This window comes from Lissotriton helveticus, chromosome 6, assembly GCF_964261635.1.
Source record: "Lissotriton helveticus chromosome 6, aLisHel1.1, whole genome shotgun sequence".
Taxonomy (NCBI): domain Eukaryota; kingdom Metazoa; phylum Chordata; class Amphibia; order Caudata; family Salamandridae; genus Lissotriton; species Lissotriton helveticus.
The window spans coordinates 1,908,509,726-1,908,530,723 of NC_136067.1; the positions used below are offsets into that span (position 1 = coordinate 1,908,509,726).

The 20,998-nt window shown below is 48.1% G+C and overlaps 1 long non-coding RNA gene across 1 annotated transcript; it reads left to right on the forward strand.

The window, feature by feature from the left end:
* The first annotated feature begins 795 nt into the window (after positions 1–795).
* Positions 796–14,439, forward strand: LOC144761949 (uncharacterized). The gene is made up of 3 exons (XR_013595972.1): positions 796–863; positions 960–1,089; positions 14,349–14,439. It is a non-coding gene; the product is annotated as an uncharacterized LOC144761949 (long non-coding RNA).
* The last annotated feature ends 6,559 nt before the right edge of the window (positions 14,440–20,998 follow it).

Here is a 20,998-nt window from a genome sequence, read left to right on the forward strand (position 1 = left end):
GGAGAAATGGTAGGGGGAGGCGGCCTTCAGAAACTACAGCTCCCAGCTGCCTGTGTTTCTCGTCGCGTGCACAGGAAGTGACGCGACGAGACAGCTCCGGTCGGCTTGAAAGCCTACGCCTTAGAATCCAACATTGCTGAATATTTTGTGTGCACGTATGCACGCGTCCGGAAACCTCCGTGTTCAGCCTTGATGATATCTTCTTGCTCGGTGGGGTAAGGGTGTATGTGACACCGCCAAGAGTCTTTTCTACTATTTTTTTCAGCGCTCTCTGCCTCATTCGTTTTCACGGCGTGGGTGACGCCGCCTAGAGTCCTTTACTTAAATTTCCGCGCTTACGGCTCCATTTGTTTACACGGTGTGGGTGACACCGCCAAGAGTCATTTACCTAAGAGACATTGCTTAACACAGTTAATGGGTGAAGCTGGGTGATGCTGCCAAGAGTCCTTTATCTAATTTGCAGTGCTCCCTTCTCCATTTGTTTCCACGGTGTGGGTGACACCGCCAAGAGTCTTTTTGAACTTCCAAAGCGCTAGCACTTCAGAGACTACCATTTTTCTACACAAGAGTTTTATCGTGTCGCAAATAACATTATGTACTGCCCTTCACTCGCATTTGGGGGTGACCTTTGATACCAGGTGGTATATCATTTCCATACCCAAAAGACAGACTTTTCATAGGAGTGCAACCTGAATATTTACAAGGAAATCGTTATGATTTACAAAGCTCTAATGGAATACCATGATATATATATGTTATTGATGTGTGTGTGTGTTTGTTTCATCTTAGCAGGGGGTCATAGAGTGGTAGCCGGAGTAGCTTATCCTTCTTCCCTTGTGAAGCCTAACTACACACCCATACAGGTGAGTACCAGAGATTAATTTATTTTTTATGTCTAAATGCATAAGTAAAACTTAACCTGGTAAGATGATATTTATATATATTTCATTTATTCCCAGTATCCAATCTTGAAGGATTATACAAAGGTCTGACCCTACACAGAAATCTAGATAGCCTAGAGAAGGCTCAGATGACTACACAATCGTCCTCCTTTACAAGGCTATCCAACACGGTTACTTTTCTTTACAGGTAGACACAGACTGCTAAGTGAAATAAGTAGGTTCTGTTTTTTACATAGATATGTTGAGTCTATATCTTATAGAAACATTTTTCTCCTTTACAGGTCTCCCTCTTCGCTGTTCCCATCCTTTCCTTCCCCCGATTAACCCCCTTAATCTTCCGTGCCATCATGGCATTTCGGAATTGAGGTTGTCAATAGGTGGACCCATTTGAGCAACTAGCCGATCCTGAGAGGCCTTCGAGGGACCGCGACAGAATAATCAGCCTAAAATGTAATATACCTCTCCTGGTTGGTTTGTTGCTACCATGGCCACCTTAGAAGATGTGTTAGCCACGTTAGTCACACTACAGCAAGAAATTACAGATTCCAGGGCAGAGGTAGCGGCATCTAGGGCAGAGACAGCAGCCCTGCAGGATACAGTAAACGGGTTATAGAGCAACCCATTTAATATTCAGATAGAACGTGGTGGTAGTGGGAGCCCTTTTCAATTTGGGACTCCCTCTGCTCATGCTCCCTTAACCATAGAAATACCCACGCCTATTCCCTTAGCCGCCCCTGAACGTTTCCATGGGGAGGCGTCCAAGGTTCAAGTGTTCATTACCCAGATACTCTTGCATTTTATGTATAGACCTAAGGCCTTTCCCACGAATCAGGCAAGAGTAGCCTTTATGATATCTTATTTGGAAGGGGCGCGGCTCATTAGTCAGTCCCTTATGTACGACGAGATGACCCGCTCTTATATGATTGGAAGGAGTTCAGAAAAGAGTTCGAAACTATGTTTGACTGAAGGGCTGCCTCTTTTTCGGCAGACAGAGAGCTCTTGGAATTAAAACAGGGCAACAAGGACTTGGTGGTATACATCAACACCTTCCAAAGGTTAGTGGCAGAAACCCAATGGCCTGAGGAAAAAAGAGCAGCCGTGTTATACCAAGGGTTAAGAGACGACATGAAAGATGTGCTGGCACAGATTGATCCACAACCCTCATACTATATCGATTTAATTAATCTCACGTTATGGCTAGACTATAGAATGGGTGAACGCCGAGGGGATAGAAAAAGAGTAGACAGACCAGCAATAAGATTCAAATAAGGCAGGAGTACAGGAGGGGGTGCAGGGCCTTCCACTGAACCTATGGACATAGGGACCGTGCGAGCTCCCTTAACCCAAGCTGAATGTGAGATGCGAAGGAAAACAGGTCTTTGCATGTACTGCGGAAAAAAGGGGCATTTTGTAAAAGAATGCCTCGCAAAAAACCCGATCAAGCTTTGGAGCAAAACGTACCGCAGTAGTAGCCCACGAGTGCCCTCTGGAAAACTAAAACACTCAAGGATTACAGAAGGGAAATCTTTGGGTGGCGTTCATATCCCTTCCATAACTGACAACGCTGAGATTTCTTCTCAGCACTTCTTTCTTCCAGTGAAGTTAAAGACTTCACATACTGTAGCCACAGCAGCAGAAACTGATGTTCAACTACCCCCCTGTTACGATGACTATCAGGATGTCTTTAGCGAAAAATCCGCGGACACATTACCCCCTCATAGGCTTTACGATAGCCGGATTGACTTGATTCTTGGGGCAGTAATTCCTTGTGGAAGGCTGTATGCATTGACTGAATCAGAGAACACTCACTTAAGAGAATATCTAGATAAATACCTTGAAAACGGGTTTATACGCCCCTCTAGATCTCCAGCTGCTTCTCCTCTCTTTATTCCTAAAGCGAATGGAGAGAAGAGAGTGTGCATAGGCTACAAAGCGTTAAACAACGTAACAATCAAAAATAGGTATCCAATGCCCTTGATTCCTGTTCTCCTGGAACAGGGAAAGACCGCTGTAATTTACACACGTCTGGATTTAAAAGGAACTTACCACCTGGTAAGGGTAAGAGAGGGTGACGAGTGGAAGAAGGCCTTTCGCACAAATGGACTGTATGAGTATACAGTAATGCCCTTTGAAGCTGTGCAGCGCTCCCGCGGCGTTTCAGTATTTTGTGAAGGAGGTTTTGCGGGAGTATTTGGATATGTTTGTGGTGGCCTATATTGACGATATTTTAATCTATTCATCGTCGACAGAAGAACATCGTTCACATGAATGCCAAGTGTTCTAAGCCCTAAGAAGAAACAGGCTGTATTGTAGGCTCAGTAAGTGTGAGTTTCACGTCCAAGAAGTAGAGTTCTTGGGCGTCATGCTGACACTGAATGGACAAAAGATGTCTGAAAGGAAGATACTAGCTGTGAAAGACTGGCCCCAACCTAACAATGTGCGAGACATCCAATGTTTTCTTGGATTTGCGAATAGCAGATTCATAAATCACTTTTCTAATGTAGTGGCTCCTATCACTCAACTATTGAAGAAAAACGCATCATTCCTCTGGACAAAGGAAGCTGAGAACTCCTTCCAGAGCCTGAAAGAAGCTTTTGTTACAGCCTCCATCTTGGCTCACCCTGACCCAGAAAGACCATACATCGTGGAGGCGGACACCTCTGACGTAGCGATAGGAGCTATCTTGTCGCAAAGACATCCAACCACGCGGCAGCTCCATCCCGTTGCCTATATGTCACAAAAAATGAATCAGGCAGAGACTAGATACACCATAGTGAAGAAGGAGCTTCTAGCTATCAAAGACGACTGGAGCCACCTTTTGTTAGGAGCCAAACATGTGGTGACCGTGTATACTGATCACCGCAATCTGCAGTTCATGCGGTCTACCCGCATGTTATCTCCCAGACAACTATGATGGATGATGTTTTTTTCAGAGTTTCACTACATAGTTACCTATAGGCCTGGCTCAGAGAACAGAAAGGCAGATGCACTGTCTCGAGAAGAAACCCCTGAGGAAAACATAGTCGAACAAATCCATTTCATTTTGGAACCCATGAAGGTAATAGGGGCGATTCAGACGGATACTTTCCTTCAGAAAACAGCACAAGGAATCAGGAATCGGTACTGGCAGAATTGGTTGAAGGAAAACAAACAATGGAAAGTCATCAACGGTCTCCCACTGAAAGGTAAACAATTACTGGTGCCTAATCAGACCCTAAGAAAAGAAGTACTTCAATGGTGTCACTCAACACCCAGTGCAGGCCATAATGGGATAGAGAAAACCCTCGATAGGATCTATAGACAGTTTTGGTGGCCATCTGTAGTCAAAGACACCACAGAAATGATACACCGATTTTATTTATTTATTTTTTGTTTGAATGTGTTTATTGCATTTTTTCATCATATCACAGTGTTACACAAATTAAAAAGGAAATGATTAGTTATGCTTCAGTACAAAAAGCAGGTCAGTACCTACTGCAGACAGTCATACACATTAAGCAGTATGAACATGAAGGTCAGTATAAAAACAATTTAGCCAAGTAGCGTGTCAACCTCGTGAGTAACTGGCATACTAAAAGAAGGTAGTGATTTACAAGGGTGGTGGTAAAGCGTGCATTACTTACCAGTGTCACTTCAGATAATTGTTCAGTCCAGAGCATAGGGTGTGCTTTGATAATAGTCCAAATTAGGTTGGGCGCATCCACAATGCAATATACATTCAAAGCTTTTATTACGAAACAATCAAATATAAAGAACAATCTGAAAAGGGGCAAAAACTAGAGACTGGGCGGTGTTCAACAGCGAGTGCGTGTGTGCGCGTGGTATGCGCAGGCCAGGCAGGCGGAGGCAGGCGTGCACTCTGTGATATCAGCAGTGATGCTCTTAAGGTCAGATCTGTCAAGTGCTCAGCAGGGGGGGGAGGAAGGAAGAGGGGGGAGCGGGGCTTGACGGGAAGGGGGAAGGGGGAGAAATTCTCAATCGGAGTTGCACAGGGGTAGGCAACAGCGCTTTAACTATGCCACTCTGCAGGCACGCTTGATGGAAGGCCGCCAAGATGCTATCCCAGTCTAGTGCTATGGGATACTTGCGGAGTCCCGCTGTCTCTTCGCTATGTAGCGCTGTACTTTCCGCTCTTGCCCAGTTGCCAAAAGATGTACGCCAGTACAGCGCCTGGGGGGGGGGGTGCTATTTTTCCAACGCTTGGTAATGAGGCGTTTCGCTGTTATCAGCCCCGGATCCTAGAACCTCTCTCGGACCTTTGTCTGTCTAGTCCTTCTGAACAAACTCAGCGAACAAGCCTCCCATGTTTGTGGCAAACTGTCTCCCGCCGCTTTTGTCAGGGTGTCTGTCACCGCACACCAGTAGGTGTGTAGGGAGGGGCATGCCCACAGTACATGTAGGAGTGGTGCATCTACTAGTCCGCATCTGGGGCACGCTGACGTAGTCAGTCCAAAGTATCTATTTATTTTGTCAGGCGACAGATAGGCGCGATGTACAATATAGTATTGTATAATCTTAAAACGGGCATTGCGTTGTACGTGTGGCATCCCAGCCAGTATCTGCGTCCATTCCCTGTCAGTCCAGTCCCGGCCTCTATCAGCCGTCCACCTGTCACGCAGCCGCTGTGACGAGAACTGTGTTTGGATGTGGAGCGCCTGGGCAAGCCAATGTACCACGTGAGAGCCGTTCCCCATCACATGCAGATATTGGATCAACAGGTGCGTTGGAGGCTCCTCCACTAGTGTTCCCCAGGTGTGAGTCAAGACATGTAGGAGCTTCGAGTGTGTCAAGAATTGTCCGGCCGGTAAGCCCGTGCCTTCCGCTAGAGTCGCGAAAGGAAGCAGGGCGCCATCTTCAAATAAGTCGCCCAGACTCTCTAAATCAACTGCCGTCCAGTTTCTTAACGCAGGTCCCATGAGTGCCCCTCCTTCCCAAGGTGTACCCAGTAGCGGCAGGTTGGGTGCATACGGTTTGGTATCGCTCGTGAGTTTCAGGGATCTCACATAGCACTTTCTCACCACCGCGAGGTGCAGTTGGCCAGGGCAGCGGGATTTAGATAAGGGATGAAATAGCGCGTGTATTTGCAAGGCCGTCATGATCTCATCAACTGTGGCAGTATCCCCCAAATTCTTCCCACTCAGCCAATATGTGACCCATTGTAGCTGTGCCGCCAGGTAATAGAGCTCATGGTAAGGGACCGACAACCCTCCATTCTCCGTTGCAGCATACAAGGTTTTCAATGCCACCCTGGGGCGCCCTTTGTTCCAAATCAGGCGTCTGATCAGAACTTCCAGGTCTCAGAAAATACGATTAGGGACATACACAGGTAGGTTCGCATAAAAGTACAGCAACCGAGGTAGGGCAATCATCTTCGCCAATGTAATGCGAATGGGGACGTTCAACGGGAAGGATGTCCAAAAGGACACTTGGGCCGTAAGTGATGAGATCGTTCTGGTGATATTACCATCCAACAGATCAGCGGGATCACGATAAATTCGAATTCCCAGGTATCTGAACACGGTTGGATACCAAAGAAGCCGTTCTCCTATCACCGTAATGTCACACTCCGGGGTGTTAGCGGCGAAAGAGTACACCCCCGACTTTGCCCAATTGACGCGTAACCCCGATACATCTCCAAAGGTGTTAAATATGGCAGTGATGGCGTGCGGAAAACGGGTCAGGTCTCTGACATAGATCAGCAGATCGTCAGCGTACAATGACACCGAGTGCACCCAGTCAGCCAGGGGGATGCCCCAATCCGTGCCAGAAGTACGTAACTGCGCAGCCAAGGGTTCCATCATGAGCGCAAAGATCAGAGGGGAGAGGGGGCATCCTTGCCTGGTGCCACGTCGCACTCGGACCGGATCAGAGAAGAGTTTGCCAGTGCGTACCCGTGCCGCTGGGCAAGAGTAAAGGAGTTCTACGATTCAGATGTAGTCAGCCCCCAGCTCAAATTTTCCCAGAACCTGCATGAGGAAGGGCCATTCCACTGAATCGAACGCCTTCTCAAGATCCAGTTTAATACATCCCGATCGCGGCCATTGGGACACAGCCAGGCTCTGTACACGGAATAGTCGCCTGATGTTATAAGATGTGCTACGTGTGGGTACAAATCCGTTTTGGTCAGCATGTACCAGTGCGGGGACCAGAGGCGCCAGTCTTTGAGCCAGTGCGGACGCCAGGATCTTATAATCCGTGTTAAGGAGGGCCAGTGGTCTATAAGACCCCATATTGAGCCCATCTCTATCAGGCTTCAAAAGTGAGATCACATTCGCCTCATTAAGAGTGGGTGGGAGAATGGCATCAGCTATCGCAGCTCGATACGTTCGCAAAAGCTCGGGATGAGAATCGCCGAGTAGGCCTTGTAGAACTCCGCAGGCAAGCCGTCAGGGCCTGGGGTCTTACCATTAGAGAGGGAGAATATAACGGCCCGGAGTTCCTCTGCCGTGAGCGGCGCGCCCAGCTCGTCGCGTTGTATATCAGTGGCCGTTGGCAGTGGCAGGCCCGACAAGTACTCAGCAATATCGTCCCTAGTAGCCCGTAGACGGGAGCTGTACAGATCCGTGTAATGACTATTAAAAGCCTCATGTATGGCCCTCTGTGTGTACACCACGGTCCCTTGTACAGTACGGATTGACATTACCAGTAATGTTTGAGCGTCACGTCTAATCAGCCATGTCAAAAGCTTGCCTGGCTTGTCACCAGCGTGGTGTGTGCGCGCCGAATGTGCGGCATAATTCAGGTTCTTTAATCTGTCTAAGAGCTGGGCATGTCGCCCACGAGCGGCTATGAGTCCCGTGTCGTTGCCTCGCATTGCTTCCTGTTCGCAATCCAACAAGGTAGACTCCACCCTCGCCAGATCCCTATCTACCTGACGCCTCAGTCCCGCCTGTGTGCCCAGACCACAACCGCGTATGACCACTTTAAATGCGTCCCACTCAACCTGCGGGGTGGACGCAGTATCGGTATTATCCTCAAAGTATTGAAGAATGCGAGACGAGAGTGTTTCCCAGAATGGGGCGTCCAGCAAAACATCTGGCTGGAGCCTCCATGTGGGGATCGGTGGGTGTGGGCGTTCCCAGGCAAAGTCAAGGTTGTGAGGGTTGTGATCTGAGTGAGTGCGGCCTAAATAGCAGGTGTCCGTGACATGAGGCAATAGATCACTAGACAGCATGTATTTGTCCAGCCTGACGTGTAATGTGTGTGCACCCGAATAATACGAGTGCATTCTTATGTTGGGATTGCGAGTACGCCAGACATCGTGGAGGTCCCACTGGGCCGCCCAGTCAGCGAATGTACGTGATGTTCCGGTTGCCGGTGCATTCGCCAGTGGGGGAATGAGCGGTCCAGGTGGACATCCAGTACGCAATTATAGTCACCTCCGAGCAAGAGTGGGACTCCCGGCCATGGCGCTAATGCTGTCGATAACTGCGTAAGAAATCGTCCTTGTTCAGTGTTAGGGGCGTACACAGAAGCTATGACTATCTGCTGTCCGTCCAGTCTACCCTGCAATATCACATACCTGCCCTCAGGGTCTAGTGTGCTGTGAATGAGAGCAAAGGGGACCCCTGGTCGGATCCATATCAGAGTTCCACGCGCATAGGCTGAGAAACCCGTGGCATGCAGTTGCCCTCTCCAACTGCGTCGCAGTGTGCGTGACTCATGTTCTGTCAAGTATGTCTCTTGTAGCAGTGCTACCTGTACTTGGTGTCGTTTGAGATATGAGTATACCTGGTAACGTCGCGAGGGGGTATGCATACCACGCACGTTCCAGGTGCAAAATTTAATAGTAGACATTGAATTTCCATTTCTTCACCTCCCGCCCCCACCACCCATCCCCGACATCCCTCCCAACAGTACAACAGATCAAATAAGCACACCATGACCATCGCAATGCCCGCACAGTCCCGCCGCCCCGTAAGCACACAGTAAAGGGGAGGGGAAAAAGCATCAGCCTCATAAACTTGAAAAACATAAACAGAATTCCAAAAGGACAACAGCAGAACATGTTGTTGTCCAAACGCCCTAGGGAGCACTAACAATTTGTATATTCAAGGGGGGGTGTATTGAGGTTGCAGTGTCAAGTGCACCAAGGATTCATGCAATCAGGGTGAGGGTGTAGACTCCCCGCCACAGGCAGTTATTGTTACATCGCCCACCATCAGTGAAAGTCCCCAGTACATGGTGTAAGCAGTTCAAATGGGCCAAGCGCCAGGGAAGCGGCAGTAGCATTCGGCGGGCCGCATATAGGCACTCTCCTCTGGGGAGGTATGGCCGCCTCTCCATACAATACCGGGATACGCCATCGTGTGGAGCGACCACGGGATAGTACTAGTGTATGAGACGGTACTCAGGTGCACAGGAGGCAGATCAAAATCCCGCCACCGCATCAGGGTATCAGCCCCGGTAGGATAGTAGCAGGCTGAGTATCGTGTAGAACAGCAGCTGTAAATGTGATGTCATCTTGTAATTGTAGGTCGTTTAGTTTTAAAATATTGTCAGTGGAGCAAATCAGCAGTTTGTGGTGTAACATCCGGAAGATTTCTTGAGACCTGGGAGTCCGGTATTCATCGTCGCTCATCTGTCGTTCAGGGCTAGTACCCGGGGCAGGGCCCCCCGAGAGCGATCCACTGATCTCCGCCACCATGCGGAGGGCCTCTTGTTGTTCGGTTTGCTGATGTTCAGGGGTGGGACCCACATCCGTCTCTGTATGCGTCGAGGCCGCCGTCGACAGTCTCCTGCGCCGTCGAGCTCCTCTGTCACGGTGTATCCTCGGGGGCCTCTCGCCAGGTTCGGTGTCAACGCCCGAGTCGAGCCAAGACTCAACCGCTTCAGGGGTGTTGAAAAAGTGTGTCTTGTCTTGAGCCACGACACGAAGGCGAGCAGGGAACAGTAAGGAATATTTGAGAGCCAGGCGGCGGAGGCGTTGCTTCACTCCCAGGAATGAGTGTCGTTGACGCTGTACTTGGATTGTGTAGTCTGGGAAGAACATGATTTTCGCATTGTCAACTCTAGCTTCAGTTAGCTTCCTCACTTCACGTAGGATAGTGTCGCGATCGCGATAGTTCGACACACGGATCAGCAGTGGCCTCGGGTTTGAGCCCTCAGGGGGAGGTCGGTTTGGCACTCGATGGGCTCGCTCCACAACAAAGTGCTGCGAGAGGGTACCCTCCGGAAGAATGGCTCTCAGCCAGCGCTCCATGTGTTCAGGTGCTGCTCTAGGTTCCCACCGCTCCGGCAGACCCACTATGCGGATATTGTTCTTTCGGGCCCGGCCTTCCACATCCTCTGCCCGATCCTCCAGGAATTCCACTCTATTGAGAAGGTCCCGAACGTGCGTGTCTAGTTGGGTGACCTTGGGAGTTAGATCTGTCACGGTGGATTCCAGGGTGGTCGTCCGCTCAGAAAGCTTCTTGTGGTCAGCTCGGAGGTGTGTCAGATCTATGGCCACACTGTCAATTTTAGTCTCTAGAGAGCTGCGGGTTAATTGCATTGATTCCTCTAGTCTCTCCATTGCTGCCAGCATTGTGTCTAGCTTGGAGGCCGTGTGATCCTGCTCAGTTTGCTTCATTATCTTGCCCTTCGTCTGTACGCCACTGGCTACAGCTCTTGTTTTGGGCCCCGTAGACATGGGAGGCTCCGCAGGGTATAGCCAAGTGTATGGTACAAAGAGCTTTCGTGCACAGGCGACAGAGGAGCGGCTCTCCAAAGGGGGGCAGCGTGATGCAGCGGCGAGGAAGCGGAGCCCCCTGTGTTCTGTAGGAACGTTGCGGATAGGTCAACAGTGGGAGTAGGATACACTGACAAATGGCTCAAGTCCAAGGCTGGCGCGCCATATTCCAGGCGCAGGTAAGGAATAGCGGTGTCACCGGGAGTCTGGAGCAAAGGATCCCACGCAGGAGGGGGGGTCGCTATCCAAGAGGGGGGGACTCTATCCCCCAGATGCACACCCGTCTGCCCCCACAGGTGGTAGTTGCAATGCACCAGCTCTCAATCTCTTGCGCTCCTCTCCGCGTCACTGGGCACTCGTCAGTCTCCTCAGGTGTCCCACAGTCTCGCCCACGCACGGGCCACTGGTCCCAGCACCTCAGAGGGGATCACAGCATGGGTGGGCAGGTGCCTCTGCAGAGCCGGGGAAGCCTTAGGGTCCGCCGCTGTCGCCACAAGGCAGTACGTGGCAGACGGAAGGCACAGCACACAAAGCAGGTCCGCAGTAGAGAGCTGGGTCCAGGGCGGGGGATCATGCGATGAAAAGCCTCAGTGGTGCGTCAGCGGTAGGCTCGGACAGGTTGGAGGGCAAGGCGGCGAGTGGGCCTCAGTTTCAGTCTCCCAATGACGTCGCCCACCACAGCGCCAGCACTCTGGGGGATCCGCTCCCGTACCTCAGGGGGGGTTTCAGGCACAACTCACTGCGCACCGCGCCATCACCGGTCCAGACAACAGGCGGTTCTGGGCCGCAACCGCAGCGTTGAAATCAGCGATCCCACTCCGCCATGCGTGGCACCGGGTAGGGTCCCGGCCAAGGCGTCGCAACGTCCCTCGATCTTCGGCGCCCCGCGCCGCTGCAGGGCCGAGTAGGTAGGGCACATCCACAGTCTTAAACGGCCTCAAGCTCCAGCCAGAAGTGGCCTCAGCCGGGGGTGCCGCGTTCAAAGGCCAGGGGGGCAGTCTATGGCAGAAAGTTCATTCCGGCCCCCGGCAGATAAGGGAGACACACCGCAAGGCACTCCTCAGCAATTCCCAGTGCAATTGCGGCAGCCCCAGCGTCGGGGATCCCCGCAGGCAGGGGATCTGTCCCACGAGCCCCTCCGTGTGGCAAACAGGTGGGGGTCGATCTCACCCCGTACCTGCAGGCCCCTTGCTAGCCTTCAGGCTTGGGCTCCGGTGGTGGTCAGGATCCGTCGGAAGTTTCGAGGTGATGTTCTGCGGCACAGGGCCCAGTCGGCCAGCCGAATCCCCGACCTCCAGTGCCACACCACGCCGGTCGGAAGCACCCGTGGGCGGGGTAGACAGTAGGTCTCAAACCTCGTCAGACGAGAGATGGGCGCTCCATGTAACTAGCCGTCGTTCACAAGGCGAAACGGGCAATATTGGCGGAGAAATGGCCTGTGGTAGGGGAGCCTCTTACGGAGCTCCACCCAGGCACGTCTGCCACCATTGCGTGCTCAGCCACCCACCCCCCCACAGAAATGATACACCGATGTGAGATATGTGTGACAGCAAAGACAGGCAATAAGAAACCCCTAGGGCTGTTACAACCTCTTGCTACACCTCTGGTACCATGGGAGACTATTTCCCTTGACTTTATAGTAGGATTACCAAAAGATAAAGGATGCACGGCTATCACAGTATTGGTGGATAGTCTCACAAAGATGGGTCACTTCATCACTTGTGCTAAAGAACCCTCTTCTGAACAACTAGCTAAGCTTCTTCTGAAAAACGTAATTAGGCTACATGGACTTCCAGCCAATATCATTTCAGACAGGGGCCCACAGTTCACAGCGAAATTCTGGAAAGCCTGGTGTACCTCTTCACACATGAAAACATCCAAATCTACTAGCTTCCACCCACAGTCAGATGGACAAACTGAGAGACTAAATCAAACTCTCAAGCAATACTTGCGGTGCTACGTAGAAAAGAATTCAGATGCATGGGTGGGGTTGCTCTGTCTAGCAGAGATTGCGTACAATAGCGCTGAACATCAATCTACACAGTACTCTCCTTATTACAGTAACTATGGGTTCCATCCCCGTTTCATCTCCTTGATACACCCAGCGACTACTCAAGAAGTACCCGAAGTGCAAGTCAGGACCGAACACATACAGCAAACCATGAAAAGTATTCACAGAAACCTGGAAAAGGCCAAAAAGACATACAAGGTCCAGGCAGACAAACATCGCTCTCCAGCTCCTAAATACAAAGTAGGAGATGTAGTATGGCTCTCCACGAGAAACATCTGCTTTCGTTGATACAGCGTGTTCAACCGAAAATACATCGGGCCATACAAAATAAAGAAGGTGATATCGCCCTTGGCTATGTTATTGGCGCTTCCAAAAACAATGAAGATACATCCTGTGTTTCATGTATCTCTTTTGAAACCCTTCTATACTCCTGTGAAAAAGAATCCATCCCCGATATGGATCGATAAGAACCGGAGTATGAAGTACGCGCCATTCTGTATTCCAAGATGAGAGGTTCCAAACTGTGGTACTTCATATCTTGGAAAGGGTACGGTGTGGAGGAAAACTCTTGGGAACCTGCCACAAGAGTCCATGCCTCTAGGTGTGTCAGGTTGTATCATGCACGTTACCCCAACAAACCAGGTTCGTGTCAGCAGTCTTCAGGAGAGGGATGTGCTGTCATGGTCGGAACCCTGACTGCTGATCCTCTTGTGCCCCCAGTCTATTGGAAAAGGGCCGCTGCCCTTTTCTGCGAGATGTGGGAGAAATGGTAGGGGGAGGCGGCCTTCAGAAACTACCACTCCCAGCTGCCTGTGTTGCTCGTCGCGCGCACAGGAAGTGACGCGACAAGACAGCTCCGGTCGGCTTGAAAGCCTTCGCCGGGGAATCCAACATTGCTGATTATTCTGTGTGCACGTATGCATCCGTCCGGAAACCTCCGCGCTCAGCCTTAATGATATCTTTTTGCTCGTTGGGGTAAGGGTGTATGTGAAACCGCCAAGAGTCTTTTCTACTATTTTTTTCAGCGCTCTCTGACTCATTTGTTTTCACGGCGTGGGTGACGCCGCCAAGAGTCGATTACCTAAAGTACATTGCTCACCACAGTTGTTCCTACGGCGTTGGTGACGCCACTAAGAGCCCTTTACTTAAATTGCCGCGCTTACGGCTCCATTTGTTTATACGGTGTGGGTGACACCGCCAATAGTCATTTACCTAAGATACATTGCTTAACATAGTTGTTTCTACGGCGTGGGTGACGCCGCAAAGAGTCCTTTATCTAATTTGCAGCGCTCCCTTCTCCATTTGTTTCCACGGTGTGGGTGACACCGCCAAGAGTCTTTTTGAACTTCCAAAGCGCTAGCACTTCAGAGGCTACCATTTTTCTACACAAGAGTTTATCGTGTCCCAAAAAACATTATGTACTGCCCTTCACTCACATTTGGGGGTGACCTTTGATACCAGGTGGTATATCATTTCCAGACTTTTCATAGGAGTGCAACCTGAATATTTACAAGGAAATCGTTATGATTTCCAAAGCTCTAATGGAATACCATGACATATATATATGTTATTGATGTGTGTTTGTTTCATCTTAGCAGGGGGTCATAGAATGGTAGCTGGAGTAGCTTATCCTTCTTCCCTTGTGAAGCCTAACTACACACCCATAGGGGTGGGTACCAGAGATTCATTTCTTTTTTATGTCTAAATGCATAAGTAAAACTTAACCTGGTAAGGTGAAATTTATATATATTTCATTTATTCCCAGTACCCAACCTTGAATGATTATACAAACGTCTGACCCTACCCTGAAATCTAGATAGCCTAGAGAAGGCTCAGATGACTACACAATCGTCCTCCTTTACAAGACTATCCAACACGGTTAATTTTCTTTACAGGTAGACACAGACTGCTAAGTGAAATAAGTAGGTTCTGTTTTTTACATGTATATGTTGAGTCTATATCTTATAGAAACATTTTTCTCCTTTACAGGTCTCCCTCCCCGCTGTTCCCATCCTTTCCTTCCCCCGATTGACCCCCTTAATCTTCCGTGGCATCACGATGTGGGAGTGCCTGGGCAAATATAGCTGGGGCATGGGCCTCAGCTGGCCACCCTCTAGTAACAACACTGTTCAGAATGGCACTTGAGTGCACCTATTTAAATCTTTCTTCACTATGTACTGTTACTTGCCCTGTATTTCGGGATTAGATATGTTGACTGTTTTTTCTACCTTTCCTATCTACTCTTGGTTTTTCACTAAATTTATCATTGTAATGAGCTCCTATGCTTTTAGGTGAGATATTTGCTATAAAAATACACAAATAAATGAATAAAAAATTAGATCATGAAATATTTCTGATAGTAAAATCAGACCAGAACAGAAAGAGAAAACAAGCAGAAGAAAGCAAAATTCACCGGAGAAATGTAGACAAATGTCTAATGCTAATCAAGGAGACTGAGAAGACGTGGGGTCCTTGTCAGCAGATAGGTGCATTTATTTGTTTTGCACAGATGCATGCATGGTACACATGCATTGTTGATGAGTTTTGGAAATGACCATCTTTTGCGTGGGGTACCCTCAGCTTTTTTCCGTGACTACTTTGCCGGCTGTAGAACTCTCTCCACTTTACCCCTGCTAACCAGGGGTAAAGTGCATGTGCTTGCCCTTTAAACTGGCATACTCCTAACACCCTATTTAATTTACCTATAAGTCCCTAGCATATGATAAAAAGTGTAATGTTAGGCCTATAAGTTGAATGTGACCAGTGGGCTGCAGCACCTATTGAGCCATCCACTAGAATGCCAGTGTAAACATGACTTCAGGCTTAACCTTTGTAGCCTGGCTGTACAGTTCTAAACTGCAAATTCAATCTACCAAAATAACCCCTTTTAACTGGCCTAAACCTTCCTATTATATATCTATAAGTCACTCTTACGTAGGTCTTACTGACCATAATACAGAGTGCTTGGTAATTACAAGTAGACTATGTCAAAGTTTAATGCTAAACATACCCTTACAGTGAAAAAGACCCACATTCTGTTTTCACTGTAACAAGACTGGTTGTTCTATAGGAAATACTGTGGGATACTAATATTAAATATAATAATGTTGTCTCCGGCTAGGAAAATTAATTCTTGGACTTTTTGGAATATTTAGTCCATTTCACTGGTGATGTCAAATTTGTAATAAATATATTTGAAAAAGTTCTTTCAGAATGTTACATTTTCCCTGCTTACAGCCCCTGGAGGTCCATTTGCATGAGCTCCAACTGTTATCTGGCAGCTTAATAGCTCCCTTCATGAAGTACAAATTTTCACCCAGAACAGCGACAAAGGGTGTCAGAAGGTGATGCTGTTCCCTCGAGAGGATGGCTGTGGGCTGTACCAAGGAACTTGATTAACTTCAAAGAATCCTTCCCTGACACATGTAAATGCTAGCAGGTGCCGGGACAGGTCCCTCCTTTGTTCCCCCACTCAGCAAGGCACCAATCTCAGTGGTGAGAAGCTGCCCCCAGAATTAGTTCAGAGCGACCACAAAGGAGGGGTTGCTTATTTCCCTGGCCACAGCTCTGGGGATGGGCACAGGTGCTCTATACAGGGGAAGAAAGGTTCATGTTGGTTTTAGGTAGAGCGGGGCATACAGGAAATGCTGCAAGTTTGGTAGGGCCACCTCTTGGAACTTTAACCTCATTAGTTAGGTTGAGTTTGGCCAGGAGTAAGTAATCTTTATTGTTTGATTATTAAAAATCTTACATTTGCAAATGCAGAAAACAAGTTTAAATTAAGTTAAGTTTAAAACAGTTAAAATTACCCTTACATCATAAAATTCATTTGTTTCATAATAAATTACATTTTAAAAGTATTTTTCTTCTCATTTCCTTTCCACTTTTAGTAGCAACCTTACAAAAGTAGCATTCAAACTTATGTCATCTGAGTGAAGGCACCTTATCAGGGCCTCTCTGCATGTCCTTATTCCACGTACATTGAGTGGATATTCTCCTCACCCTTATTACACAGTCTACATATTGTTAGTTTTTTCATGTTTTTCCACGGGGGAAGATGGCATAATCCCGGCATAATTCCAAATCTCGCTTTAAGAAACACCTTTTTATTTTTTTCAGTCCAAGGTGTTTCCAAATAATGTTGTATTTCCTTTTTTTGTAAGCATTTATAATTGTCCTAGCATGTTTCCTCTTTATAAGGTTAGCTTTATCGCTTACAATGGATAGTTGGCTTGCAGTTCTATTAATTAATTTTTGTAAACGAAGCATTGGTTATATTATTTTCCCAGATAGAAGTAACTGCTAACTCATCTATCGCTTCCTTGAGATAGGTCCAAGCTGTTGAGTTTACATTATTATTTATTTCATTCCAAAGTAACTGGAGTTTGGTCAGGAGTTTTACCCACCCACAGGCTGGTGCCAGGCATAAATTTAAAATCCCCAGTATCCTTCTCTTATCAGAACCCTTTTTAACCCTGTGGAACATCAGGGACTAGAAGTGATGATAGTGACCTGAACAGAGCCTAGAATAGTAGGCCAGCTCTCCTTCATGTAGTCAGAACAAAGACATGCACTCCATAATAATAATAATAATAATAATAATAATAATAATAATAATAATAAATAATGGATTCATGTGTAAAGCGCCTGGTTACACCAACCGATGTGTCCCCGTGCTGTGGTGAGAGGACGTTAACTTACGGGCACAATCAAGTTGGAACGGGCTATCCCTGCACACGGGAGAAAAGGTGGGTTTACAGATCTCTCCTAAATGTAACCTCGAATGCCTCCAGCCAGAGACCCAAGGGAAGTTTCTTCTGAGCAGCCAGAAAGCAGAAAGACCGACCACCCATCCTGGCCTTCATGACCTTAGGGACGAGCAACAAACTATTCCCACACGATCTAAGAAGCCGTGTGGGGACATATCGAGTGACCAAGTTCGCCAAGTACGATGGACCAATTCCCTGGGTGATGCGGTGGCACACACAGAGTGCCTTAAACAGCACTCTCTCCCTAATGGGAAGCCAATGGAGGGAGGCCAAGACTTTCCTAGAGGCGGCCCTCCTAGGCTGCACAAGAACCAGCCGAGCAGTGGCGTTTTGTAGAACCTGAAGTCTGTTCATACATTTGACAGTGGTACCCAGGTACAATATGTTGCCATAGTCCAGGCGAGATGTCACAAGGGCATGCACCATAGTCTTCCTGGCCTCAATAGGGAGCAGATCCAGAGTTTTCTGGAGGCATTTAAGGACTCCCAAACAGGTACCCACTACATGTCTGGTTTGATATTCAAAGGACAAGTTGGAGTCCAACCACACTCCCAAGTTCTACACCTGAGTACAGGGCGTGGGGGTGGGACCCAGACTAGGGGGCCACCAAGCCGAGGACCATACTGATGGAGCCTTCCCCACAACAAGCACCTCGGTCTTGTCTCCATTCAATTTCAGGCAGTTGTTAGCCATCCAGGAAGCAAGCTCCTGCATGCATGCTACAAAATTGGAGGCTGCCAAGTCTGGTGCCTGAGTCAGGGAGGCCACCAGCTGGGTGTCATCGGCATAGGACACGACCCTGATCCCGAACCCATCCGCTATCTCAGCAAGAGGTGTCACATAGAGATTGAACAGGGTCGGGCTCAGGGCCGATCCCTGTGGCACTCCCTGTTTCAGTTTGATAATTTTAGAGTAGTGGGATCCCTGCCTCACTTGGAACCTGCGTTCTGCCAAGAAGGATTTCATCCACTTCAGTGCAGAGCCAGAGACGCCACCTTTATTCAGACACTGCAGCAAGGTGTGATGAGCAACAGTGTCAAAGGCAGCGCCCAAGTCCAGGAGTATTAAGGCCGTTGTCTGCCCGGCATCTGTTCATTGTCTGATGGTTTCCGTAGTAAAGAGCAGAGCAGACTTCGTCGAGTGTAAGACACGGAAGCCAGATTGGGAGGGATGCAGGAGGTTGTGATTCTCAACATGTGCCATTAGTTGTTTATTAGCAACCTTCTCCGCCACTGTAGCAGAGTAAGGGAGTAGTGAAATAGGGCGTAAATTGTCAAGTTTCTCTATGCTGACATTGGGTTTCTTGGGTAATGGGAGGACCATCGCTTCCTTCTAACTACCTGGCACAGTGCAAGACCGGAAAGATACCTCCAAGAGATGTCTAATGTAGGGCTCAATCATGGAAATGCTCTCCCCAAGCACTTTGGGGGAGGCTGGATCTCTGGGGGAGCCCGACTTGACACCCAGGCAAGTTTTTATTAGCAGCTCCGGGGGGAATTATGAAACTGTCCATACATATTCCCTCCCCGGCCACCCTGGCATCCTCAGCAGGTTTGAGACCCTCCTTTGCAGACTCTGGAAAGGTGGAGTAGATTTTCTCCACTTTGTCTGCAAAAGAGTCTGCCACACGGCCACACGATTCTTCTGAGCTGGAGACTGGCACAGCAGTGGTCGCTAGGGAAGAAATCTCCTTACAGATCTTGAACAGTTCTTTCGTCAAATTTTCAGCTGCCCCAATTCTATCCTGATAGTGCATTGCCTTAGCTCATCTAATGAGCCTATGGTATTTTTTCCGCATATCATGGTACTCCCTCTTGCCCTGGACTGAGAATCCCTTCATCCAGCGCCTCTCAAGGCGTTTGCATTCTGCTTTGGCCGTAAGCAGTGCAGTATCGTACCACGGTGCAGATTTCTGTGTTCTACCCGGAATTTTACTAGGTAGCAGAGGGGCAGTGCTGTCCAGTGACTTTAGAGGTTCAACCTAACATTGGTTGTGATTATTACTTGAGGTGGGTACTACCCCTAAACCCCGCAGCTCATACCCAAATTTCTTACAATGAGAGGATCAGTGGTTTGCTAGTCCCACCATTGTCCGGTTAGGTGCCCCCCAAACCTTTGTGCTTTTTATGGTTCGCTTTCAATGATCTGAGAACGATTTCCACATATTTTCAAATCAGTAACAAAACACTTCTCAGAGTGTTTCAGTTCTATGCTGTGTACAACTCATTTCTTAATCTGTATTGCTGTACCTGGGAACGTTAATAATTTCAGTCAATTGCCTTTTTCTGGGAGCCAAGCACATTTTTCCAAACACATCTGATAAATACTGTTTTTTCATAAAAAGGACTCGTATTAATGCCATGTGTGCAAATGTGTTTGACAACAAAATATATTTATTTTCTCTGTGCTTGGTTGTGAAATATGCATTTCTTGGGCTGGGACAAGACCTACTTGTTATACCTGCTGCTTAGCCTGTGTGTCTGGAGTGGAATGCTGGGGTGAGAGCTGGGTATGGAATATTGGATGAGAGAGTGTCAGTTGGAAGAAGGGCTGAGCAGCAGAGTGGCTGCTCCTGGTGGGGCTCTGCATAAGATCTTGACTTGAAATAAATCAACATAAAAAAACTACATGGAATGGACCTACTTACTTACAACAGATTTTGGCGACTATTTATGGAAGAACCTGTCTCCGCTACCTAATGGATTGTTTCTGAGAAGCCTTAAACTACTCCAAGGTAAAGAACCTCTTTAATCTACAAGCCACGGATTTAAAAGCATACTGGCACCCCTTAGCCCCACCAGTGTCCACTCCATACGTCGCCCACAACCCAAGAGTGGATTTCACCCTGCTGTCTTGGAAATATTATAGAAGTGTCTACCCTGCTTCCTTTGAAGATCTGTTCCTGTCCTGCTGCTTTGCCCTTTTTCCTGCCTGCTGTAACCTGCATTGGGAGAGTATCATCTGTGACCTGGATATTAGCTGCCAGCACTAGAGTGTACTATTTTTTTGGGACTTGTTCCTAGGGGTCGTGTCATCATTTTAGCTGGTTTGCCGGAAATTGTCAATTTCTGATGACTGCTTCCACCGTGAATTCAAGACACTAGCTTGGAACATTTCTACATCCATCTACAAGTGTTTTTTCTGTTCTGCTGAGCAGCTACAAATCCAGCTGTGTGCCATGTTACTCAATTTGAATGTTCCCCTGTCTTATGCGTTTTACAAGCTGCGTACCCCGGAGCAGTTCACTGAGCATTGCCTTCTTGTCAGCCTGACAGGAGTCAGATAATTTGCACCCCTGGTGGGTTGTTGTGTCTGTATGTGATTGGAAAGTTGATGCTGGTGTTCCCATCAGTAACTATGCGTACTTTACCATCAGTAACTATGGCACAGATTCATCAACCTAAATTGCGCCCGCAATAGCTGCGAAACAGCTATTGCGATCGCAATTACGGCTCCCGCAATCGATCAAGGAAAAAAACTGTAAATTGCGAATTCGCAAACAGAAATTTGCAGAAACAATGTGGAACCCCCTAAGCGAATCGGTAACTGCGAATTTCCACTTATTCTGTGAATTAATTTGCGAATTCGCAAATAAATCGCAAATTCAATTAATCAAACATCGTAAATTGCGAAAAAACCCATAATC